The sequence below is a fragment of the Xiphophorus hellerii genome, chromosome 14, assembly GCF_003331165.1.
Source record: "Xiphophorus hellerii strain 12219 chromosome 14, Xiphophorus_hellerii-4.1, whole genome shotgun sequence".
Lineage (NCBI taxonomy): Eukaryota > Metazoa > Chordata > Actinopteri > Cyprinodontiformes > Poeciliidae > Xiphophorus > Xiphophorus hellerii.
The window spans coordinates 28,429,752-28,456,792 of NC_045685.1; the positions used below are offsets into that span (position 1 = coordinate 28,429,752).

A 27,041-nucleotide genomic window follows, 5' to 3' on the forward strand; every position below is an offset into this window, starting at 1 on the left:
ATTATATCACATCACATGTTATTTTCACACTAAACCGCAAGAGGGCGCTCTAGGCCTGTGTTGATAATGTGTGTGGTAGAAGCGCAGCATTAGCGGAGCTGTTTAAAAACGACACTGAGGATCAAGATTTCATGGCGTTTAGTGATTTCAGTGACACGGATGGTTTGGTAAACTTGTTCTTAATATGTTAACATACCAGACACGTTCTCAGTTCGCTGTTCATGTGTCATGTAACGTTAGCATAGCGTACAATTATTCTATTTTTATTGCCTTTCAAGATGACATGTCTGTTCTTGGTGTTGGATTTTATTAAATAAATTTCCTTCAAAAATGCGACATATATGTATTTTACTTATTTCTTATGCATTTTATGGCTGGAGCGACTTATAATCCGGAAAATACGGTAATTCATGTGGCTTTGAGATAAAACTCAAAGTTTCCACAGTGATCTAGGAGCTGAGTGGGGAGATTATCAGCCTCTAGACTCTCAATATGCAAAATGTGGACATACTGTGGCTGCATTCTGGAGTAAAAAAAGTATTTTGGACTTTAGGGAAAAGGCTTTTCTACCTTTTGCTCCCGGGGTTAGCCGTGGCTGTAAGCTGTTTACTACTAGCTGCTGTGTTAGTGGCCAGGGGCGATTCTAGGATCTGACCTGTATGGGGGCTGAGCCCCCAGCAATGCTAAGACCCATGAGAAGATATTCGTTGGTGCGGTTTTCTAAATCTAACAGCTTATTTACATATATTCACAAACAAAAGAACCATGTTCATTTTACTCAAACATAAACTTATAAAGAGTAAAATCAGAGAAACTTTAATTTTTTCCAGAGGTGAATAAACTCAGTTTGAAACAGAATCTCTAGATTACATCATAGCTGCTAACATCTGCTAACATTAATGAGACACAAGCAGCTGTGGAGTCACTCAGTCCTAGAGTGGAAATTAAAACAAAATCTACTCAAAACTTTGCATTTCCAGTCATTTGAAGAACATTTTACTAAATGCATAGATTAATAAACCTAAAACCAGTTTATTATCAAGGTAGACATTCAGGTTAATGACTATTGAAATGAGTCTTTAACCTGAACTTTATTTGAAATTCAGACTTAGAAATTTTTATCTGAACGTTTTGCGGCTGTTGGCCTTTTTTCTTTAAACAAGAATGAATGTCCATCTGTGGAAAAGTGGACATGATGAATTAGGGTTTTAATATTTCAGTTCACAGTTCATGAAGTGGGTCTGTCATAGTTTCAGTACCAAACACTTTTCTGTTCACACAGAACCAGCCTGACATTTTGCACTGGTCTTTAGTTTGACCTTATTTCAGTGACTCCAGAGAGATTTGGGAAATTAATTACAAAACACAACAGTCACTGTAGGAGCCATATATACATTTTTGGAGCTTAATACAAAATGTTATTTTGTGTTTATGTGAGTTAAGTATTTACTCTGTTATTTGAAAAAGATAAGCGTCTGTAATTGTATTGTGTTTGAGCTTATGACATGGTGCCTTTTGATTGGTTAGTGACTAATTAGTTTATGAAAGACGAAAGTACTTGCTCTTTGTAGAAGTCTGGCACCTGGAGAGTAACACAGTCTTTTGACCGTCACTTTCTATTTGTTTTGAATCTGTTTGTTATTTTTATTTTCTTTTAAGTTCAGTAAAGACTTAAAGATGACTGTCGGATTCAAGACCTCTTTTTTTTGGAAGAAACGTGTCGCGTATGAAAGAGCTTTAAGGGGCTAGACTAGTGAGAGCTTGCCGCACTTACAGTCACTAATCAAACTTCAAAACAGACCAATAAGAGAAATAAACAAGGCTAAGGACCAGGATCAGACTAACTCATTACTTATCCAAATATTTTGCACATATACAATATTTTGTACTGAACTACAAAATACTCTTCAAATAAATAAATCCAATACTGTACACAATGTCATTCATAAATATAAAAATAATTCTAAATTAATTAAGTACTGCATTGCCCATTGCAAAAAATCACTAAGCATAATATTTTATATTGCAAATTGTCATCTGAATAAAGTTGCTGATGATACAAGTCTGGTCCCTTACAGCTGGTTTAAAATATATATATATATATATATATATATATATATATATATATATATATATATACACTGCTCAAAAAAATAAAGGGAACACTTAAACAACACAATATAACTCCAAGTAAATCAAACTTCTGTGAAATCAAACTGTCCACTTAGGAAGCAACACTGATTGACAATCAATTTCACCTGCTGTTGTGCAAATGGAATAGGCAACAGGTGGAAATTATTGGCAATGAGCAAGACACACTCAATAAAGGAGTGGTTCTGCAGTTGGGACCACAGACCACTTCTCAGTACCTATGCTGTCTGGCTGATGTTTTGGTCAGTTTTGAATGTTGGTGGTGCTTTCACACTCGTGGTAGCATGAGACGGACTCCACAACCCACACAAGTGGCTCAGGTAGTGCAGCTCATCCAGGATGGCACATCAATGCGAGCTGTGGCAAGAAGGTTTGCTGTGTCTGTCAGCGTAGTGTCCAGAGGCTGGAGGCGCTACCAGGAGACAGGCCAGTACACCAGGAGACGTGGAGGAGGCCGTAGGAGGGCAACAACCCAGCAGCAGGACCGCTACCTCCGCCTTTGTGCAAGAAGGAACAGGAGGAGCACTGCCAGAGCCCTGCAAAATGACCTCCAGCAGGCCACAAATGTGCATGTGTCTGCACAAACGGTTAGAAACCGACTCCATGAGGATGGTATGAGGGCCTGACGTCCACAGATGGGGGTTGTGCTCACAGCCCAACACCGTGCAGGACGCTTGGCATTTGCCAGAGAACACCAGGATTGGCAAATTCGCCACTGGCGCCTTGTGCTCTTCACAGATGAAAGCAGGTTCACACTGAGCACATGTGACAGACGTGACAGAGTCTGGAGACGCCGTGGAGAGCGGTCTGCTGCCTGCAACATCCTTCAGCATGACCGGTTTGGCAGTGGGTCAGTAATGGTGTGGGGTGGCATTTCTTTGGAGGGCCGCACAGCCCTCCATGTGCTCACCAGAGGTAGCCTGACTGCCATTAGGTACCGAGATGAGATCCTCAGACCCCTTGTGAGACCATATGCTGGTGCGGTTGGCCCTGGGTTCCTCCTAATGCAGGACAATGCTAGACCTCATGTGGCTGGAGTGTGTCAGCAGTTCCTGCAAGATGAAGGCATTGAAGCTATGGACTGGCCAGCCCGTTCCCCAGACCTGAATCCGATTGAGCACATCTGGGACATCATGTCTCGCTCCATCCACCAACGTCACGTTGCACCACAGACTGTCCAGGAGTTGGCGGATGCTTTAGTCCAGGTCTGGGAGGAGATCCCTCAGGAGACCATCCGCCACCTCATCAGGAGCATGCCCAGGCGTTGTAGGGAGGTTATACAGGCACGTGGAGGCCACACACAATACTGAGCCTCATTTTGACTTGTTTTAAGGACATTACATTAAAGTTGGATCAGCGTGTAGTGTTATTTCACTTTAATTTTGTGTGTGGCTCCAAATCCAGGCCTCCATTGGTTAATAAATTTGATTTCCATTGATGATTTTTGTGTGATTTTGTTGTCAGCACATTCAACTTTGTACAGAACAAAGTATTCAATGAGAATATTTCTTTCATTCAGATCTAGGATGTGTTATTTGAGTGTTCCCTTTATTTTTTTGAGCAGTGTATATATATATATCTTTACTGCTTTCTTTAGAGGCTGGTTCTAGACCAGATTTACCACAGGGCCGTGCAGACAGTGTTTTTATGGAGACACTTAAAAATAGAATTAAACAGATTAATATTTCATCATTTAATAATGTGAACAAAGAGCCACTTGTGTCTCCAGAGATTCAGGTTGCAGATCCTGATCTAGTAGATGGAAAGTGTGATCCTATCTCCATACAGCAGTTAAAGTACCATCATTTTTAATTCATTAAATTCATTTTTATTAAAAGTAATTTTATGTATTTTTAATAATACCTTAAAAAGAAAATTGTGAAGAAAAAATATCTACCACTGAATATTTAAAAAAGACATTTATTTAGTATAATTTCTTTAGATCCCCTCTTGGCCCCCGTCTAGAACCGGCCCTGGCCTGCAGGTATTTTTGCTTAGCATGTTTTTTTCTTCATTGATAGGAAGTCAGATTATCCAAACTGGTAAACCACATTAATAAAATATTAGTGAAATAAAACATTAAATGACCACTGGACAATTATTCATAAAATATATCAATATTTCTGAATAAAACACACAGAAAGTAATGTAATGTAGGAAATATTTATGTGTTTACTGTTAATCTATTTGTATGATTTGTTCTTTAAATGGCCACTTATTTTGGCTATTGCTATTATTTATTAAATATCATCCAAACTCAACATCCTAAGCAAATAATCAAACCACAATAGTCAGTTAAAATCACAATAATAAACTTTATCAATCATAACTAAATGTTCTGTACCATGTCAGCCTGAGGAGATGATTGAGGATGAAGAGACGCTGATTTCTGGTTCTTAAGGTTCTGATGGGTCTGCGGTTCCTCTCCTGATCCATTCTGTCCATCATGCAGCAGCTCACTGCGCCACCAAGGACATTCTTTTTTTGTCTTTCTATGTCCACAGTTTCCATCCAAACTGAAATTGTTCAGCTTATAATGCGCGTCTTTTTACTCATGTCTGTATTTTTAAAAGCGTTTTTGCTTCTAAGGATCAGATTTTTTTCCTTTTTGCTATTCTGCTGGTTTTACGGGTTTTACTTTGAGTTTGGACTGAAAGCTGTCAAATCTGGTAACTGCCAAACGGCGCCATGTTTGTTTTTTTATCAGCGCGTTATGAGCGTGACGCGCATGCGCCGTGCTGGATAGAAATATGACGCCGTTTCGACCTGAGCGTTTCAAAGGCCCGGTTCGACCAGGCCGCACCGAGACACTAAACCAGCTTTCTGATATTCATCCGCCCTGGAACCCGGATTTAAAAATCTCATTTTCTGATTTCCCAGGACGCCGACGTGGACGCCCAGCCTGAAAAACTACAAACTTCTGCGGATTCACCTGAAATCGTCTCCGTGTTGATTGGGCCTACTAGTCTGGCGCCTAAACACACCTGCTGAGAATCAGGTGGAGTGGGCTAACAGGGCGCGGGACCGCCATGTTTGAAATCGCTGCGTTTGTTTCAAGGTAAGTTATATTGCAGAAACCTTTATCGAAGTTGTTTATTTTGTCCTTGGTTAAGTTATGGAGGTGATTTTGTGTTTGAACAGCAGCAGAGGACCGACCCGGCCATGGCGTCTCAGCGGTGGTTTGTCTGGCTGCTGATGAAGACAAGCTGAGGACCGCCATCTTTGAAATCGCTGCGTTTGTTACAAGGTAAGTTATATTGCAGAAACCTTTATTGAAGTTGTTTGTTTTCGGCCATAATTGTAACTGGGCCGCCTGTTTTTTATTTTTAAAATCTTTAAAATTTATTTTATGGCTGTAAAATTCTGAAATGTGCATGGAGTCTGTATTTTTGCTCCGTTTTTCCCTGAACAACCTCAGCTGTCAGTATCTGATAGTTATTTAACATTTCTGTCTATTAAAAATTGTGAACAGCTTAAAGAGGGAAAAAATCAGAATTGAAATTTCCAGGTTTATTAGTGAAGAACTAAGATGACAGGGGCAAGCAGTTTCAGCTTTTAACTATATTACATAAATTCAGAGAAAACTGAAACCTGGCCTCCAATTTACACGTTTTTGTTCCTGTTTTTTATTAAATTATTTCAGGCGTTTTAAATTTTTTTTGTGGTAGGCTCTGCAGCAGTTCCTTTCTAGCTGGCACCAGTGAAAGTGTAAATCACTTTTTGCCAAAAGTGATTTTTATTTCCATCCATCCGTACTTTATGTAGCACACTGCAGATTGAGAGGGATGCTGGTATCCATCTCCAGGGGTCAAAGGGCGAGAGACGGGTTCCCTCCCCCATTCATCTTTTTGCCAAAAAAAGTGGTGACTTTTTTTTTTCTTCCCCAAAATCACTTTTGGTAAAAATATTAATTGGGGCATTCTTTTTGGAAGATCACGATTTTATTTTCAGCATAGTAAATATTTATTGTACAAATTGTGCAGGAATCAAGATGAAGCTAACATCTAGCTAATAGTTGTGTAGCATTAAAATGAAAAACGTTATTTTGTACAAACATTTTACATAACCTGGTTTGCTGGAATATATGTCTCTCATGTTCACTGCCTTCAGATATTACTCTTCTGAGATAATTTATCAGTCTGGTTGATTTTCTTTTAGACATTTCCATAGTTGTATGTGCGATTTCACATCATCCACTGCTGTCTTCTCTCTCTCTCACCGCTACTCTGTTGATACAATACGAAGCTCCGCAGGGAAACTCTTGTTGAAAATGGATCAAAAATGTACCGCACACAGAGCAGAAAATCAGCCAGTACAAGTAATCAGACTTTACTTATTTTATTCTTTTTTAGCGCTAAAAAAGGAGACGCTTACCCTTACAGACTAGATGTTTCTGTGACCGAGTCTATACAGCATCTGATCCAAAACGGGAAGATTCGTTTACTATACTACGGATGCACCTGGTGGTCATCTGATGTCTTACGTCATTTTATCAACTAAGTTTCTATTTCCTGGGAGACGGGAGTCTGAGGAGTTTCTATAGATGTTACAATTACAAAGGGCCTTTGTGTGAGAATATGAGAATGCAGTGTGTGAAAGCATATGAAAAATGTATTTGAACTTGATAAGCGCCTCAACAGCTCCCCCTTTTGGTCTCAACGAGACCACACAAAACAAGAAAAATGGAAAATAACGAAAAGAATAAAAGAGGGGGGCTGTACATCCTCGAGTAGACATTGTCCCTTCCGGAAAACTTCCCCCTGAGGCTTCGTCCTCCCGCATCCTCCACCAATGTTTTTATTTCATGTCATTTCATTTCATCACATATTTTGGGGGTAAAAACGGACAGGGCACCCCTGGCCTCAGCAGGCGGTGGAAAAAATCACAATGTCCCCCTTACAATCTGGAGAAATGCACAAATAGAAACAAAATTTTGAAGGGTGTTGGGGTTTAGGGAAATGTTAGTCAACCACCCATGGCATGACTATGTCAGCTGTTTCTGTTGTTTTATTTATTATATTTATTTTCAATAAAATGTTATCCGTAGTCTTGTGAGTTTTGTCTTAATCATTTTTGTTGTCATTATTACTTCATATGTCTGATTTTTCATTATATTCATTCTGTAGTGACCTCAGTTCAACGCCATGCCACAGGAGGGTAATGAACTCAAAAGAGCAAAGTCTAAAATTTTGTGTTAGGTTTTGTATATTTTTTTTTTTTTGTTTTATTGTTAGTATTTAAAAACAAGGTGAAAAGTCACAGCTACGAAGTTGTTAAGTTCTACAAAAGTGCTAAGTGAACAAAATGTTAGGATAATGTGTGGAACTTATAGTGAAGTGTTAGGTTAAAATTATTTGTAAAATCAGTGAATTGTTAGGTAGTATGCAAAAATGAACACATTGTTAGAAGACTAAAAGGTGAGATTTCTATGTAATATGTAAAAGTTAATGAACTACGAAAAGGATGCAAAGTGAACCGGAATGAAATGGTAAGAAAAGCTTAGAATTCTGAGTATTGAAAGGCACAGAACAATGAACACATTCGTAAAACATCAAATCAATAAAGTAAATCAGGATTAAAGGCAGTACACTCAAAATACACTGGCATGATTAAACTAGGATTAAAAGTAAGTAAAAATGTTTTCTGATCAAACTTTAATCATTGTAATGAAATCAAATCACTGCAGCCTCTCTATAGCGAGACCTATCAACGTCAAATCAGTTTCTGCGTGTGTCCAGATGTAGAGCCGGCGCGGTCGCTGGGAAACCCCGACAGTGCCTGGAAGGCTTCAGTGTGGGATTTCGGCTGTAACTCGGTCCAACAATCGTGGAAGGCGCCCACAGTCTCACACCAAGGCACACCCAGAAAGGATTGGACTTCATTCTGCAAGAAAAAACACAACAAAAGCGAAATCAATGGATTATATAAAGAACATTAAAGTGAAGGAAAATTTTCTTTTGTCACTGGATACTAGTACTGCCCTTAAACTCTGGCAATCTGGAATTTCACGGTTCTTTCACGTCTCCGGGAAAACATCTGATAGGCAGGTGGATTTCCATCACTACTGCTGCCTTTCTCTATGGTTGAGGTGATGCACCGCACCGCCAATGACCTCAGACAGGGGACACAGCAGCAACCACAGGTGATCAGAAGTGCCAGGACGGTTGTCACAGAAAAGAGCAAAGAGATGATGATTTCTTTATATTTTCCAAACAGATCAGTGAACCACTTATCCAAGGGGTTTGAAACTCCAGAGTGCTCATGCATCGTTTTACTAAGGGCCCTAAGTCCTTCTAGCGCCTTGGTCACTGTTAATTTAGTTTGTGCACAAACTTTAGCCAATTTTGTTTTTAAATTTTGATTCATTCGTTCTGCTTTGCCTTAGGATTCCGGGTGATAAACCGTACCGAACTTGTGTTTCAAACCAAGATGAGCTTCCACTGTTTGCAGGTCCTTGTTTCTGAAATGGGTTCCATTGTCTGATCTGATTTTTTCTGGAAAACCGTGCCTGGGGATGTAATGGTTGATCAGGCATTTTATGACAGTTTTACTGTCTTCTCTCGCTGCTGGCCACGCCTCTGGCCAACCTGTGAAAGCATCAACACACACCAGCAAATATCTTTTCCCTTGCACCGTGTTTATCATGTCAGTGAAATCCAACACAACCTCTTTCCCTGGACCTGTGAGTGGAAGAAACTGTCCCTGATGTGGCTTCAAAGTTTTCTTAGGGTTAACCTGTCCACACATTTCACAATTATTTACAAACTGTTTCACCATGTTGATCATTTGGGGTTGTCACCAGTCTTTAAGATTATGCATCATCTGTTTAGTTCCCACATGTCCAACCCCATGAGCTTCCTGAAACAGCTCCTGTTTCCTCCCAGGGGGCAGAATTAACCTGCCGTCTGGGCCCCTCCAGCATCCATTTGTTTCAGTGGCACCTCGTTGCTTCCACATGTTTTTCTCTTCAAGTGGCACCCCCTTTTGGCATCTTACCACCTCCTCCAGTGTGAGTTTGTCATGTAATTCCTCCTCCGAGGAACACACCATGGCCAAATTGGTGTACCCCGCAGCTACTTTAGCTGCTCTGTCCGCTGCTTGATTACCTTTTGCAATCATTGTGCCTGATAAGTCATGACTTTTGCATTTGATTACAGCTACTGTTTTTGGCAATAGCAATGCTTCCGCAAGTTTTTTTTTTTTTTTTTTTTTTTTTTACCTCCGCCTCATGTTTTATGGTTCAGCCGCTGGTGGTCAGAAATCCGCCCCTCATCCACTGGCAAAGTTCCAAATGCACTGTTCCTGCAACATAAGCGGAATCTGTGTACACATTTACCTGTGATCCTTGGGCAAGCTTTAACGCTTCGATCACTGCTTTTATTTCTGCCCTCTGTGCAGATGCTGTTCCTTCCAGTCTTTCTGCTTTTCTTGTGAGAAAGCCTGCTTTTGTGCTTTCTACTACTGCAAAACCAGCTCTTAGTTCTTGTGTTTGGTGTCTGTAACAACACCCATCTGTGAAGAACTGTCTCACCTCTGGTCCAATCAAGGGAGTTGCTTCCAGGTCTGGTCTTACCTTTTCTGACTTTGCCACCAACTCTGCACACTCGTGTGGTTCTCCGTCTGCAAAACAGTCTGCCATATTTATGCCTTCATGAGTGAATGAAATGTTTGGAGCTTCCAGAACTTTGGAAAGCCTTTGTTGTCTCAACGCCGTCATGGTGAAACTCTGTGAGTTTACATATGCCACCACGCTGTGTGTAGTTAACACTTGCAGTGTATGTCCCATGACAATATGTGCGGTTTTTTGTATGAGTTTGGCTATCCCAGCTGCATGTTGCGTACATGGGGGATGCCTTTTTTCCATATTGTCCATCATTACAGATAAGTACATCAGTACTTTTCTCTCTCCCCCTTTTTTCTGGAACAAAACTCCGTTAACAGCCATTTTTGTTACAGAAACATCAAGAAAAAACGGCAAGGTGTAATCTGGGAGGGAGAGTTCCGCTGCCAATGCCATGTTTTGCTTTAATGAGATAAAAGCTTGTTCCGCCTCAGTTGTCCAAATGAGGGGATTGTTCAGATTTCGCATGCCTTGTTCTTTAACCAAGGCTCGAAGCGGTTGAGTCAGGTCAGTGTAAGAGGGAATGTAGCTCCTGCTGTAGCCAGTTAACCCCAGAAAAGAGAGCATGTCTTTAACTCTGGAGGGTTTCGGATGTTGCAAAATGGACTGCTTGTGGGAAGGAGACATGCTAGTTGTGCCTGCAGAAATTATCCTGCCCAGAAAAGAAACCTGTTTTCTTGCAATCTGCAATTTATTTTTACTAACCTTGAAACCCGCCTGATGTAGGTGCTGCAAAACCAGAGAGGTCGCTTTAACGCAGGTCTCCGCGGTGGGGGCAGCCAGCAAAAGGTCGTCCACATATTGGATGAGGGTCGTTTGTGGAGGGAGAGGACAGTCCTGCAAAACATCCTTCAAAACCTGGTTAAACAGCCCTGGAGACAGGGCAAAACCTTGTGGCAGCCTGGTGTAACGCCACTGTTCTCCCCTGAAAGTGAATGAAAAGTAGTCCCTGCAGCTTTCAGCTAGTGGGACACAGAAAAATGCATTTGCCAAATCAATACAGCTATACCACTGCTGAGTGGGTGTTAATGCAGCAATAGACACATATGGGTTCGGAACCGGCACAGTTTTTGTCTTGAGAACTGCATTCACTGCCCGAAGATCATGGGCCATTCTGTATTTACCAGTACCTTTTTTCTCCACTGGCAAAATGGGAGTGTTCCAATCAGACTGCGAGGGTTCCAGCACGCCAGCCCGAATTAGCCCTGTTATTGTTTCTGCGATGCCCTGTTCAGCTGCGGGTTTGTGTGGATACTGAGGAATCCAGAGGGGTCTCTCAGAGTCCACCTGAAATGAAATAGGAGAACAGCAGACAAGCCCCACATCTGTAGGCGACTCTGCCCAGAGAGATGTGGGCATGGATGTGATTAATTGAGCCGCTAAAGGGTGGTCTGATTTTTCCCTACCGTGATGTCTGGACACCTGTTCATGATGTAGCTCCACCTGTTCAGAGCTTGAAAAACTGATTCTATATGTGTCAAGAGAGGGTGAGAATGACAAACCTGGTGCTGCGGTGACAACCCAGTCTGTTGCTGCGAGAGACTGCTTAACCATGCCGCCCAGCTCTTTAGCTTGATGCTCAGGGTGCAGAGAGAGAGAGATGTGAGGCACAGCTTCCTCAGACATTTCATACCATTTTAATTGTTCTTCTGTGAGACAGACAGCAGCAGCCACACCACCAGGAGCCACAAAAATATCTGAAGTTTTTACCTCCCAAGTTTTTTCCTCCACAGAGGAAAGGAAGGCTTCCTGGTACCATTCTGTGTTTTCCCTGTCGTAGAAGAGGGTGAGATGGGGCGGGTCAGCCGGCGAGACATAGGGACGCAGAGCCAGGATCCAGGGCTTCCAGGTCATGAACGTTGACAATAGGCTGCTGGAGGGTAAGTTCGTTAAGAGGCCCCAATATATGTCTGCATACTCAGAAACAACTGGCTGCATGAGAAATTGTCCATCCGTGTGAAAGTTTGCACAAGGGAGGGACGTGCCATCGGGAAATGAAACAATTAATCCATTCACAGAGCACATAATTGTTGCTCCCAGTTTTATCAGTAAGTCTCTTCCTAGCAAATTGACGGGAGTTGTGGGAGAGCTGACAAAAGAATGTTGCAGGTGCTGATTGCCCAGTGTGAAGGTCAGAGGCTTAGTGAAAGGCAGACTTTGTTCTGTCCCTGAGAACCCAGTTAAAGATGCAGTTTGTGACGTCAAACTGAGGGGAGAAACAAAGTTCAATGTGCTGTGTGTAGCACCTGTGTCCACCAGGAAGTGTGTTTCTCTCCCCTCCAGTGTTGCTGACAACATGGGGTCTGCAGTTCCCATGCTGGGCTGTGGGTCTCCAGGGGTGTGTCAGTAGTTACCCTGAGTGGGGTCCGCATTCCACTGAGAGTATTGTCCGGGTCCCTGTGGTGCGGGAATGACACCTGGGTTGTGGGGTATCATACCTGGTTGGCCTTGTGGAGGAACAGCTGGCTCTTTCACCCAGCAGTCGTAGGCCCAATGTCCAGTACTCCCACAGTTGTAGCACACATCACGTCTCCCAGCCTGTGACCATGCACCCCTCACTCCGCGGCCCCGTCCCATGCCTCTCCGTCCACGGCCAGCCCCTCGCCACCCTCCTCCACGAGGGGGTCCTCCGTATCTGTTTTGGGGATACATATAAGGATAGACAGAGGGAGGAAGAGGTCCTCCCATATATTGATTAGTATTTTGCATGTAATTTGGGGTCACAGTCTGTGTGGGTGACACCTGTGGGGATGGTCCTGATACTGCAGCTGCTACCATCATCTGATCCTTTCTCTTTTTCCCTACGTTTTGTTTTGCCTCCTGAAGTTGAAGTTTCAATAGTTGGTTTTCTAGATCCTTAGTGTCAGACTGTTTTTTCTTCAGCTCATCCTGTGCCCTGAGCAGGTGATGAAGAAGGTGTCTCTCCCATCTCACATGTTCGCACCCCATAAGATCAGGATTATTTTTATTGAGTCAACAACTTGTTCAGGGACACCTCTTAAGATTGCTTCCCTAAACATTTCAGTTAGGTTGGTATGTGGGCCTTTAGGATTAATTGTTGTTTGTTTGAGCCAGGTTTCAGCAGATTTATTTATGTATTCTTTCGGATCGATGGTGTAGTCCCACTCGAATTTAGTAATAGGGACAGTGGTGGCTAATGGAAACTCTTTTTTTATTGCTCGAGCCAAAGGTGTCATGACCTGATGCACAGCAGTTGAATTATTTACATTTTGTGTCCCTGCTGCGTGTTCTACCTCTTTCATAACCATGCCTGACATGCATCTGCTCATTATTGCTCTGAAATCACCCATAGCCAGTGTCATCCCTGAAGTCAGCAGCTCTAACTCTGCCAGCCAAAGACTCCCACCAGCTGTAATGCTGGGCAGTTTATCAACTATTGCATCCCTGTCACCTAGAGGAAAGGGAACATATTTCTGACCCCCAGTACTGTTTTTCAAAAGAGGATAAGCCCCTGTGTTGCTCCCAACCAGGGCGTGCTGTCCTTCTGCTGTGTGAAGGCCTAAGCCACGCATGCTCTCTAGAGGGCACGAGATGTGATAGACCTCTTTCAGTTCATCAGTTTTATCTGTAAGGTTCTCCTCTGAAACCCACGTTCCATTTGCATCCATTTTAATTTGAACGTTTTTGGCTGAATTAGATTTTATCTCTCCTCTCTCCATCTGTTCTGCTCTGTCACACAGGTTCTGCAACCTCTGAGCAGATCTGACAAAGGTGTCATTTAACTGAGACCAAGCCATGGGATTTGGTGTGGACGGGGTCTGATCTAATATAGTCCAGTTCGGGGTTTCAGTCCCAGTGTGGACTTCGGGAGCGTTTTGTGGGGTAGCTGTCTCCCCCTCGACTGCTAAAGTTCCCTGTGTAATGTTAACTATGGGATAAATGCCCTGGGAAGGCCGAGTTTCGTCTCCACTATATGGTGGAGGAAGTGAATTGTCTGTATTTATGTTTGTGTGTTCAGAGCTGGTGGCAACTTTTGTTTTTTGTGTTCAAATGCATGTGAAAGTCCCTGCCAGAAAACCAAAAGTTCTTCCCTCTGCCTGAGTTCTCTCTCAGCATTCTGCTCGTTTGTTTTACAGCTTCTGTTAGTGAAAACTCCTGCTTCTCCTTCTTTTTGCACAGTGTCTATCAAATGTTTTTTTTTTAGAATTGTTGATTCCCTGCAACAAATGTTTCCCCAGGGGCTGTCTGCTTAGCAAATCGCCTCCACCCATTTCAACCAGACTTTTTAATTTATTTTGTATTTTTTGTCCGTCCCCGTCCGTTTGGAATTCGTCATGTTCCCCCAGATAAGTTATTAATCCATCTATTTGCTCACTGAGCGCAATCCATGGCCCGATGCCCCACTTTGGATCATATTTCTCCCTGTCGACCTCCTGCGCCATATTCAAACCCAGAGATCACCTCTCCTCTTTCCTGCCTTTTTTTACTGCCTCGCACTGCGGCGAGCCTCTGTCTCCTTTTCTCTTTTTTTTTGCTCGCACAGCGGCGAGGAAATCACACACAGCAGAAAGATTTTGCTCGCGCGGCGGCGAGAAAATCAAAGACCACAGATGAGATAAAGAAACTTCCCACAGATTATAATCCCCGAATGTTTACCATGGTTTTAAAAGACATTGCAATAAACGAAGGAGAGTACATTTAAACACGCAAAGTCTGCTCAGCGGCAGACGTTTACATACACACAGCTGACAGACACACACACGGCTGACAGATACAAAGAAATGGATCCACGCTTTTCAGCTCCTATGATGTCCTCTTTTTTTCACTTATTTTCTTCACTTATTTCTCTACAGAGGAACAGATCGCGATCAATCTTTATCTTATTCTCTTATCTTTTTCCTATGGTGGACCCCTCTCAACACTTTTGTGTTTTTTGAGCAAGTCACAGATTGGCTAACGCGTTCTTTTAGGGGGCAGCACTCCCCAAGGATAGAACCGACAAAACCTAGTCTTTCCTTTTCCCGCGTCCAGGAAAAGTCGGAGACGACCAGTTCTCACTACAGAGCCAATCGACCTTTTACTTTGACTATTAACTGTTTAAGTAACTTTAACCTTTTCTCCTATGAATAACTCGAAAGCCTTTAGACAAACAAATCAAAAGCAGTACGAACAACAGCTGACAATCGAACAATGATTGACCACTTCAGACAACTCAGTAACACACAATATAACAGCAATCGATAGCTGGAATTCAGAGGTTTAAGAAGAATGCAACACCATCCACTGCTGATTTCTGGAATTTAGACAGTCCAACAGAAACAATGCTATGGTGTTTATTAAGGAAAATTTTCCTCACCTTTTATGTGGGCCCAACACCAGAACACTGCCTCCGTCAGGCTGCGCCGGAACGGCCTGTTCAATCTCTGCTCGTGTCTCAGCACAAAACCATCCTCTGCTACCAATTGTTGAAAATGGATCAAAAATGTACCGCACACAGAGCAGAAAATCAGCCAGTACAAGTAATCAGACTTTACTTATTTTATTCTTTTTTAGCGCTAAAAAAGGAGACGCTTACCCTTACAGACTAGATGTTTCTGTGACCGAGTCTATACAGCATCTGATCCAAAACGGGAAGATTCGTTTACTATACTACGGATGCACCTGGTGGTCATCTGATGTCTTACGTCATTTTATCAACTAAGTTTCTATTTCCTGGGAGACGGGAGTCTGAGGAGTTTCTATAGATGTTACAATTACAAAGGGCCTTTGTGTGAGAATATGAGAATGCAGTGTGTGAAAGCATATGAAAAATGTATTTGAACTTGATAAGCGCCTCAACACTCTGTAGCAGAAATATTTTCTGTAATGTTTACTGCAACATGCACATGTCATACACAGTTGAAAAGCCCTTTTTATGCACTTTCTAATACTTTTGGATTTTTTTTAATGCTACCAACCATTCAGGAGTTATGATGCAGAGTAGCTTGGGTGACAAATAAGACGGAGAATCTTTCTTGTGATTGGTCAAGCTCATATCAAACATTTCCCAGGTGGCTACCGTCATGTGTCATATCGTCACCTTCTTAAAATAATTGCCTAAGTCATTTTTTGCAATTTTTCAGGAAACACAAAAAACTGAACCATTTGTTGAATAAATGATATTTACAAACAATTTTAATCAAAAAAGTTGTAACAACAGATGTCTTTTGACATACAAACAGCAAGGTCAGTCAAACATGGAACATGACAGAATTAAATGACTTAGGCAAATTTTTGAACATGCCTTTGTGACCTAGGCAATTTTACAGCACAAACTAACAAAACATAATGCTGAGGAGGCATGTGCATTTTTTCCACTTCTCCTTCCAGCTCTTCTTTGCTGGGTTCTTGTGTGATGCCTATTAATGTGGCAAATTGTCAAAGAAGTGATGACACTCGACAGGCATGATGGGTTTCATTGACTGGAGGTCCTGGAACTTTCTCTCTTTGATTGGCAGAGCACATGGAAACAAACTTATCCATGCCATTGGCCCATTTGGCACCTGCACCCTTTGTGGCAGTTCTTCCCACACAGAGTCTTCTGAAAAGGACAGCTTGAAATGGACCTTGCCTTCACTGCTAAACTGAAGAGCCCGCAAGTCATGCACAGTCGGGTCTCCAACTTTTTTGCCTGGTCTGATGCTGAAGAAGTAAGATCCATTCAGCTTCAGGAACTCATTGTGCTTGAGCACTTTTACATAGTAAGGTGATGGCCTGATTCTTGCAGTCTGGAGTACAACGACATAGTCTCTTGGGGTGAAGATATCTGCAACTATTTTTCGTTCAATAGTACTATGCATACTGTCACACTCCATTTGTGTATGACCTGCAAGAAGGTATTTCTGGGTTATTAGCACCCCATATTTCCTTGCAAGCTCAGAGTATGCATTCGCTACACATGTATTGCGATTCTGATAACCGCAACCGTCACTCCACACTATGATCTCCTTGAGGTCTGGATGGCCTTTGATCACACCTTCAAAATGATGATACTGAAGATGTGCAAATACCTCGCTACAGAGGTCACCTTCTGATTCGTCCCAAACGTAGCAGTAGCCTTCCTTTGATCTCAAGTTGAAAAGGGTAAAGTTGTGGACCTGCAGTTTTGTTTTGTAATACAGGCTGCTGGCTTGGGTTTTTGGACACAGTAGCACAGCTTGCAAGTCCATTGTCCAAACGGACTTCTCTTCATCAGCAGAATCCTTGTCCCTAGATTTCTCTTGCCTCGCTTCATCCTTCTTGGTGACATGTGCGTGGTATTCAGCCTTACTGATATTTCCATGTTTGAATGAAACACAAACATCACACTGATCTTTTCTTGGAATAAATACGGAGTAGTTCTCCTCATGGAACACAGCTGTGAAATATTGGATTCCAACAGCTCTCACTCCAGCAGTTGCAGCTGCCTGTCCATATTCACGATGTAGTTGGGAGATGGTTGTGCCTTGGTAAAGGAACTTCTTGTCTTTGTAGGTAGCTGTGCTTCTGCAGTAGTGTGAGTCAACACTGGGCAGGTCCCTCAACCAGTTCTTAAGGAAATCCTTGACATCAGTTTCAACCTTTGTATGCTTGCCTCTTTTGGGTCCAGATTTTGATGGCACCTCTGCTTGTTTTTCAGGGTTGATGGGGTCATCCAGCCATTTTGTAATGGTTCTTTCAGGGAGACCAAGTGTAGAAGAAAAAAGTGCCTTGCACACTTTAACACTTGTTCCATCTTCAAGCTTCAGTTGGTAGGAAAATGATGAATTGCGTCGGGATCCCTCAGTAACTATTTTTTGCTTCATGCTAGTCTTTGTGACCAAAGTGGTGACATATAACCGACGTTCTTCCCAGGTGTTCATTGCCCAAATCTTGTCAAATACCCACTGCCGCTGCTCTTCTGTAAGGACTTGGCAGTCTCGAGTTGAGACTCGCTGACAGAACTTGGAGTTGCAGGGAGGACCCATAGTCTTTGCACTTATTTCTTTGCCACTTTTGCTCTTGTATGACATTCCTTTCAGACGTTTCTGCTTGGATTCATTTTGCTTCCATGTTCTTGGACTGAGGCGTTTATGTCTTTTCTTTTTGCCTGCATCTTTCAATTCAACATCCTCATCCTGCTGTTCTAAAGTTGTTGCCACCATAGATAGGCTGTTTTCATCTTCAAGAGAGGAGGACTCATCACAGGTTGGGGTATAGTCCGGATCTTGAATGACATCATCACCATCATCGCCATCATCATTTGATATCGCCTCTTCTTGGTGTTGATGTGTCTGCTTGGCATCTTTAACTTTATCCATGGGAGCAGATGGTGCATCATTATCAACATGCTGCATCATCTCTTTATTGATGGTCTCATTGTCATCCTCAGTAGATGAGGACAGATTGGTGTCATCAATGTCAAGTGCATCTCCTACCAAAATGGAAAAAAAATTATTCAAACCTTTCAAAAATGTGTGATTGTTCTGACAAACATGAATTGCCTTTGAGGTCAATTGTATTAACATACATCGTGGATTCCCAAAATGGTTTGCAAGTTGCCTCTAGATACAGCAACACAGGCACACTATAACACCAGTCAAATCTTTTACGATTACTTATGTTTAACTGAAATTTTCATTAGTTAAAATCAATAAAGTAAAGAGGGTCCTTTGTGAATTTTTCTAGACTGTAGATTACATTACAGTATTGAAAACTTTCTTAGTTAGATGACTCTGGAGTCTTTCCACTTTTTGTGCTTTTTAGCTAACTTACATCCATCCATCCATTATCGATACCGCTTATTCCTCATTAGGGTCATGGTTAATGCTGGAGGCAATCCCAGCTGGCTTCGGGCAAAGGCAGGGCACACCCTGGACAGGCCGCCAGTCTATCACAGAGCATTTTTAGCTAGCTTCCTAAACTAAAATTTTCACTGAAAAGACTGAATAAAAAGATCACATTTTGTGCAATTTTGATAGCCTAGTGTATATTATAGTAAACATCTTCACTTACCAACATGGGAAGAGTCCTGAATCTTGGAAATAGCATCAGCAGCTGTGTAAAAGTTTTGTCTCCTTGAATCATCTGCCATCTTGAAAAACTTCTAAAATTGCCTAAGTCAATTTGTCTGGTGACTTAAGCAAAATAAAACTGCCTAAGTCACACTCTTGACATAGGCAATTATACAAAAGGGGTAGAATGGCATGATCTGTTTAATTGAGGATGTTGGCAATTTTACCAGAGGTGGCCAGCATCATGAAGAGATGATTTAGGCAAAAAAATCATTTTTGAAAAAAAATGACTTAGGCAATTATTTTAAGAAGGTGACGATATATGCCATGAAAGCACAATGTCTCAGCTTTTCTGCCCTTTTAAAAAAAATTTTTTTATATGTTGAACTGTTCAGGAATTACGGTAATGGGAAGTACACAAGCCAAATCCTGACGGCGGCGACGGGTTGTTTATAAGAGGGTTAAGTTATTGAAGCCATTTTTTTTGTGATTAAACAGCAGCAGAAGGCCACCCGACCACGGCATCGCAGCGATGGTTTGTTTGGGTGCTGGCGTCCCTGAAATATGTGGAAAAAATGGCGTCTGGAGCCAGCAGTTGATCGATTATGGATTTACTACAATCAAGATGAGGATTCCCTTCAATCAAGCTGAGGATCGCTAGCAGTTGATCGATTATGGATTTACTACAATCAAGCTGAGGATCGCTTCCCTCAAGCTGAGGAATCGCTACAAGGTGCCTGGCGGATCCGCCCAACCCATCAAAGGTTTGTTAAGTCAAAGAACTGTTCCAATGGCGGGTCCAGAAGACATCTCAAAGTAAGAGCTGCTGCTGGGTTTGATGCTGAAGCGTTTGGCTATGCTGGTTTGTTTTGATTCTCTGCTGAGAATCTATGCGCTCAGAAGGATTCTGCTGTTGAAAATCCTTCTGTCTTGGGTCTTTTTGCTGTTTACTGCGGTGGTCATGTGACCTGGGAAGGTTTAGGTGTAACTAGCATGTTGGAATCTGAAGTTCATGGCTGAAAGTCAGTTGTGATGTGAAAGATGGCTGCCAAAGATATGGCAACATTTTAGAGGATGCAGGAAGTGATTCAGCTTAGGCATAATAAATAACACCATCATAATCCTTGATAACATACCTGCATATATTATTAGTAATAATTTAATGTGGCTATGTTGACATTAATATAGCTGCATTAAGATAATTATCTTTTCTGTGAATATTATCAAATATACTTTTGGGTAAAAATAAGGTCTTTTACATTTCTACATACATTGTTTTTATTTTTTGTATCTACTTAATATTTACCATAGTTTGAAATCTAATCTAAATATTCTTAAAATGGCGTCCATACTGTAGTAATCTAATAGCTCAACAAATTTTATTTGCGTTCAACAACAATATAAACGTGAAAATCGATTTATTTCTGCGTCGACTCGGCGGACGGATTCATTTCATTTCATTTCTTCTGGACGACGACGGTCAACAGAGATCTGCTGGAGCTGCAGGTCAGAGGTCAGAGGTGAGGTTTACACAGTCTAATCCACCACCTCTTATTTGCAGGTTTAAATCTGAGATTAACTCAGTTTTCCTTCCAGAGATGATCCAGTTGGACCCGTCTTTCAGTGTTAAGTCTGTTTTAACCCAGTTTTCCTCCTAGACTAAGCTGCTGGATGACCTGTTGGTTCACCAACTGTTTCTTTCTCCCTTTAGCTTTTAAAATCACACAAACTGTTTCTCTTTAGATGAAGCCACCAGAGGACCTTCTGCTGCAGCCAACTCTTTTCTCCTATAGGATCCTCCTGGATCCTCTTTTCTTTTTCTGTCTTTCTCTTTATTCTGTCTTTTCAATCCCCGGGGGTCGTGACAGATGGCCTTTCTTATAGAGCCAACTTCTGGTTCTGCTGGAGGGTTCTTCCTGTTAAAGGGAAGATTTTCCTCTCCACTGTCACTGCATGCATCCTCAATATGAGGCATTGCTTTAGCTTACATAACTTTTAACTAATGTTTGATAACTGCAGTTTTCTTTTTAAATTTTCTTTGTTTTTTTGAAAGTCTTCTTGTGAAAGCGATGCTTTTCTTCTCCACCGTCACCACTTGAATCCTCGATGTGTCTTACGGTGATGGAGACTGGTTTTGAGCTCATGGTTGAGCGTTTAAGGTCTTGTCAACACTACATGGATGTGGACTGAGGGGATTTATAAGCCAGTCAGCAGTTTTTGTTGAGATGGAGACTGGAGACACCAGATGGCCTCAGACTGGTAGTTAATGTTGGTATCAAGATGGGCACTATGGTATTGGACTCTGAACCCAACAAAAGGAAATGTTGCGTGCTACTTCTTGAAGCCACTTCTCAAGGCTTTGAAGTCGTCGGATGAGTTAAAGGAAATTGGTAACAAAGGAATACAACGAAACGGTAAATCCATTCCCTGCAGGAAAAACACGGTAGGTTATATGAGAGGAAGATGTTCTGATCTTGGGTACAGCAACCAGAACAGATCCTGTATTCTCTAGTCTGTGATCAAATATGTGCAATTCATTCTAAAAGGTCACCTATTGAAAGTCAAGAACAAAGTGTAGAGGTGTGTGAACAATGGCAGGATAACGGAAGGATAATACCCCGTCTAAAGACCTTCATCGCCCCTCCGCTGATGGCTGACCTTAGTGACCCTACCGTCGGGCTCAGCAGTTTTCCTCAAGAAATGCTGCAGGTATTTTGAGGTTTAAGTAATATTCATAAATGTGTCTTTTGAAAAGTGACCTCTTCATTCTGAGTCGTTAAACCTGCACCCATCCTGTTGTCTTCCTGTCCTGTTCTTCAGGAATCCTTCTCAATCATCTTGTTTTTGTCTCTGGCTTCACCCTTCATCGCCTCCCAAGGACGGATGGACGGAAAAGCCCTTCATCGCCTCCCAAGGACGGATGGACGGAAAAGCCCTTCATCGCCTCCCAAGGATGGATGGACGGAAAAGCCCTTCATCGCCTCCCGCTGATGGGCGACCTCAGTGACCCCATCACAAGACTCAGCAGATTTTCTTGAAGAAACCCTAGAAGTGTTCCCAGATGAGCAGGTAAGGCAGATGCTTCCTGATCCGGTTCTCCATTTTGACTTGAAATGTTCTCAGCAGTCTTCCTCAAGAAGTGCTGCTGTGATTCTGCAGTTTTTTTTAAAGTGATATTCATAAATGCATTTTTGAAAAGTGATATCTTCACTCTGAGCCATTAAAGGGTTTGACCTTAATCCTGCACCCATCCTGTTGTTCTTCAGGAATCCTTCTCGATCATCTTGGTTTCGTCACTGATTTCGCCCTTCATCGCCTCCCAAGGACGGACGAACGGAAAAGCCCTTCATCGCCCCCCACTGATGGGCGACCTCAGTGACCCCATCACCAGACTCGGCAGGTTTCCTGGAAGAAACCCTAGAAGTGTTCCCAGATGAGCAGGTAAGGCAGATGCTCCCTGATCCGGTTCTCCATTTTGACTTGAAACTTTCTCATCAGTCTTAATCAAGAAGTGCTGCTGGGATTCTGTTGTTTTTTTTTTGTGATATTGATATGTGATATTTTGAAAAGTGACATTTTCATTCTGAGTTGGTGTCCTGTGGTCCTTCAGGAATCCTCCTGGATCATCCGATTTCACCCTTCATCGCCTCCCAACGACGGACAAAACAAAATGACTGAACTTGAAACAACTCAGTTTCTTTTTTCTTTTCTGTCTAGGATAATTTTGTTTAGAAATTTCATAATTTTATTTTTATACATTTAAAATGTCTTTCATTGTTAAATGATAGTTAGAATTTAATGTCTGGTTTAGGTTACTGGAGGATAAATCAGTCATTTTTCAACTGTTAACATTTTTGTTTCTCGGTTATTTTTCTCCACAGAAACCACACTGGGCCTGGCGTTCTGATTGGCTGTGGTTCCTTCCTGGAGGAGGACGTTGGCTGACATGACGCTGCCAGCCGACCCTTCTCCGTCTCCTGCTGCCAACGTTTCCATGAACGTAGTAAGTTCTCCTGAACAGTTGCTCTGTTGTGTTTCTGCTCCGTCTTCTCTCAGCTCCAGTTGGTCCTGGCAGGTGGCTGCAGATACTGAGCCCGGTTCTGGTTCTGCTGGGGGTTTCTTCCTGTTAGAGGGGAGTTCTTCCTCTCCACTGTCGCTACATGCATGCTCAGAATGAGGGACTGCTGTAAAGTCAACAACTCAACACAAGCAGTTTGCCGTCGCCCCCTGCTGGTCAGGAGGAGTGAATGCTGTAAGTAACGACTCCATACAATCTGCTGGGTTTTCTTTGGTACAAACTTCTTATACTATAATTAACTTTAATTTACTGTGAATTAATAGAAATTGGAATATATGTGGGTGAACTAAAATTATTTCAGTGCATTGAGACAACATTTTTGTGAATTGATGCTATATCAAATTTAATACTTAAACCAACAAATGCACAACAACCAATAACAAAAATGTTAAAAACCCCAAAAGTCAATATAAAGATGTTCAAAACACCAACAACCAATACAAAAACCCAATACAAAATCCTAAAAAATCAATACAAAAACCTTCAAAACAAAATACAAAAACCTTCAAAACCCAAAACAAAATACAAAAACCCCAAACCAACAACTAAACTTCAACTTAAACAATAAAATAAAGAAACTCAATTAAAATGTATTTATAACGTTAATTCACAATGTTGTTGTCAAAGCATTTTAAAAAGTCATTTCAATTCAGTCAGATTCCAGTTGATTTTACTTTTTTAATATTTTAGATTCAGTTAATTAAAGAGGTTTGTACCAAAGAAAATCCAGCAGATTGTATGGAGTCGTTACTTACAGCATTCACTCCTCCCGACCAGCAGGGGGCGACGGCAAACCGCTTGTGTTGAGTTGTTGACTTTACAGCAGTCCCTCATTCTGAGCATGCATGTAGCGACAGTGGAGAGGAAGAACTCCCCTCTAACAGGAAGAAACCCCCAGCAGAACCAGAACCGGGCTCAGTATCTGCAGCCACCTGCCACGACCGACTGGAGCTGAGAGAAGACGGAGCAGAAACACAACAGAGCAACTGTTCAGGAGAACTTACTACGTTCATGGAAACGTTGGCAGCCGGAGACGGAGAAGGGTCGGCTGGCAGCGTCATGTCAGCCAAAGTCCTCCTCCAGGAAGGAACCACAGCCAATCAGAACGCCAGACCAGGTGTAGTTTCTGTGGAGAAAATAAACTAAAGCTTTGTTTATGCTAATACTGTCCATTCATATAAAGGTGTTATTTTCCTACACAATGTCCAGTTTGATCTGTAATAAAACTTTAAAATTCAGATTGTACAATGCCAGTCTGTAAGTAAAAGAACATGAATAAACCAACAGAACCAGAACCAAGTTGACTCAAGGGAGCCATTTTGGACCAGTTAATACTGTGAGGTCTTTGGTTTAACATCAGAGAGCCATGACGGTTTCTGGTTTTCTTTTTCCCCTCCGTGGGCTGCCACCTTATCGTGGTGGAGGGGTTTGAGTGTCCCAGTGATCCTAGGAGCCGTCAGAGGCTTCATCCCTTTGACAGCTCCGTTTGCCACAGGTCCACCGTGGCAATCGGTGAGGGATCGGACCAAGAGCAGCCCAAAGATCGCTTGGAAATATAGACGGCTTTCCTGTTTAAGACTAGAACTATAGATGGAAGTCAGGCTTTTATTAGGAAGTAAAGTCAGATTAAGCTAAAGGTTTATAGTTGAGGCACTGAACTGACTGAGGGGTTATGAACCAGTTGTGCCGTCCCTTCAGCTGCCTGTTGGCTTCACACGCTGCTATTTCTGGCTTTTCTTTTTTAACTTGACATTTTTTAACCTTAAACATACACCAGGCCTGATTAATGACCAGCTCTACCTCAAGGCTCAGCAGGTTTTCTGGAGGAAACCCTGGAAGAGTTCCTGGGTGATGCTTCCTGATTCATTTCTGCATTTTGACTTGAAACTTTCTTAGCAATCTTCCTTAAGGAATGCTGCAGGTATTTATGTTTAAGTGATATTTACAAGTGAGTTTTTGAAAAGTGGTGGTTTGATTCTGAGTCGTTGACGGGTTTGACCTGAAAGCTGCACTCGTCCTGCTGTCTTCCTGACCTGTTGACGTCTCTGTGGAGTCGGGCGCTGCAGCTTTATAGCAGAGCAGAAATATCTCAACATGCTTTTAGCTTTAGGCAAATGAATATGTTACCTCATCTGGAAACATTAAAAACTGAATCAGTCAAGCTTTTCATTCTCATCCTGATCTTTATCACAACTATGCAGCTAAACTTACTCTTGGTCAACTGATGTTAGTTTGGTCCCAAGAATTATTGACTACTCCGTTTATATCAAGAATTACATTCCTGTCTGAAGTCTCATTAACGCAGTTATTATTTTTTTATTTTTTTTGTTTACAGATGCAGCATATATTAAAAAAAGAAAAAGAAAAAATGATATAAAACTAACTACGTTTCCATTAAAAGTAACATTTGGCTACATTGAGGAGCTGGTGGTCAGTCTTGCTTACCTTCATACTGACCGTGGTTCTGCCAGCGCACCGTAACAGACGCCGAGTACGGCGTTCTTCAACGACAAACTTTACCAACTTCCACAACTCAAAGAACAAATCTAACATTTTGGTGGCATCAGCTGACATGTTTAAGCCACTGCCCTACAGATACATTGATTATGAAACAACACACTAAATTGTTTAGTTAATACTATTTGTTTTGATTTGAGATAAGTTTTGGAACCAGTTCTTTGAAAAACTACCTGAAAAACCTTATGTGGTCTCCATGGAAACATTGATTAAAAAACAACACGTTGAATTGTTTAGCTTATTATAACTAATGCTGACTAGTTGTTTTGATTTGAAATAAGTTTTGGAACCAGTTTTTTTTTAAACAGTGGTCTCCATGGATACAGTGGTGAAATTGTTTATTTTATTAATGCTGACTGTAGTTGCTTTGATTTCAGAGGTATTCAAAACGTTTTTTGTTTGTTTGTTTTTTTTGAAAAATTACCTGAAAAACATTATGTGGTCTCCATGGATACATCGATTAAAACAACACCTTGGACTTCCGGTGACTCCTTGAAAAGAGAAGCAGCCTGATGGCCTTACCGCAGGGGCCCATTCCACGTAGCAGCGCGGCTACAACGTGCGTGGTGTCTCACAAACACACTTAGCTTCCCGTTAGCTAAGTACAGCATAATGGCAGAACTGATACAACTTGTACACCTTGAAGCCTGTCTGCTACACAGTCTGACGGTAGCTAAACAGATCAATATGCAATGTGTCTGTATCTGACATACACTAAAGATTTTATTTTAGCAGAAAAGGCTTTGGACTAAACTGTTACTCCTGTTAGCCACGTTAGCACCAAGTACAGCTAGTCAATCAGCCATCGCTGTGTTCAGGGAAGCGCTGATTAATAATCGAGAAATAAATATCAAGCCTGGAAACTTGATATCGTAATGGACTGAATAGGCCTGTCGCGATAAACGATAAATCAATTAATCGTACGATAAATTAAAACTACAGACGTCATTTTAATTATCGGCATTATCGTCTCTTCCGGCCTTTTCCTCTTTCTGTTGATGACACTGAATGAAAAAAGGCTCAACTCCGGTGCTCTCCACTGACTCCTCCCTTCCTAATTTCCTTCGTGTAGTGTCAGCTGGGCTTTACACGATCTTAGAGCTGTCGGTCGATTGTCGGCCCGTTTTCAAAACCTGACAGACCACACATTAGCCGACAGAAATCCTAGGTATAACGGTTCCATCGGGTTCGTTCCTGCCGTGTGGTGTCCAACAATGGGCACAAAATAATGGCTACAAGTTCAGTGAACTAATTTTAAAACCAGGCATTAATCAATGCTTTACTACAATCTACCTGCAATGCATGTGGCTAGTGTCAGCGTAAAGTCCTGACTGAATGAAAATCATTAGAACCTATTTATGTCACGTTAACGAAGAACAGCTGAAAAGTTACCGGTTTCACTCCAACTCCTCCTCTTGTCATTTCTATATTCTTTGCATGTTGAATAAACATTAATGTTGTTTCCACATATCATCTCCAATGTCCGCTGGACTTCGGGTTGTGCTGTGTCAGCTGTTTGGGATTCCCCTCCTTAATTTACCCTCAGAAAGGAGAATCCGCGCTTTCTGATTGGCTGCCTGTCACATTCAACAGGCTGCATTAAGATCCCAGTCGGGGAAAACCCTGATTTGGATCAGAGCGGCAACGACGATCTACTGTAACACACCACACAATCTTAGAAAGACCAACGTTTTAAGATTGT

At 41.9% G+C, this 27,041-nt stretch overlaps 3 protein-coding genes and 2 long non-coding RNA genes across 5 annotated transcripts in view; 3 read left to right on the top strand and 2 right to left on the bottom strand.

Moving 5' to 3' along the window:
• The window catches only part of LOC116732561 (muscle M-line assembly protein unc-89-like), a 444,643-nt gene that overhangs the window by 291,158 nt on the left and 126,444 nt on the right, over positions 1 to 27,041 (top strand). The window lies entirely within an intron of this gene.
• LOC116732604 (high affinity immunoglobulin gamma Fc receptor I-like) overlaps positions 1 to 27,041 on the bottom strand; it is a 218,664-nt gene that overhangs the window by 101,037 nt on the left and 90,586 nt on the right. The gene's annotated exons all lie outside the window — the stretch shown is intronic.
• The window catches only part of LOC116732605 (high affinity immunoglobulin gamma Fc receptor I-like), a 185,917-nt gene that overhangs the window by 82,877 nt on the left and 75,999 nt on the right, over positions 1 to 27,041 (top strand). The gene's annotated exons all lie outside the window — the stretch shown is intronic.
• Positions 1,672 to 26,215, bottom strand: LOC116732687 (uncharacterized). The gene is made up of 3 exons (XR_004341855.1): positions 26,204 to 26,215; positions 22,709 to 22,712; positions 1,672 to 1,779 (listed from the first exon to the last, which is right to left on the bottom strand). It is a non-coding gene; the product is annotated as an uncharacterized LOC116732687 (long non-coding RNA).
• LOC116732677 (uncharacterized) lies at positions 4,928 to 19,347 on the top strand. The gene is made up of 3 exons (XR_004341845.1): positions 4,928 to 5,209; positions 5,293 to 5,398; positions 19,243 to 19,347. It is a non-coding gene; the product is annotated as an uncharacterized LOC116732677 (long non-coding RNA).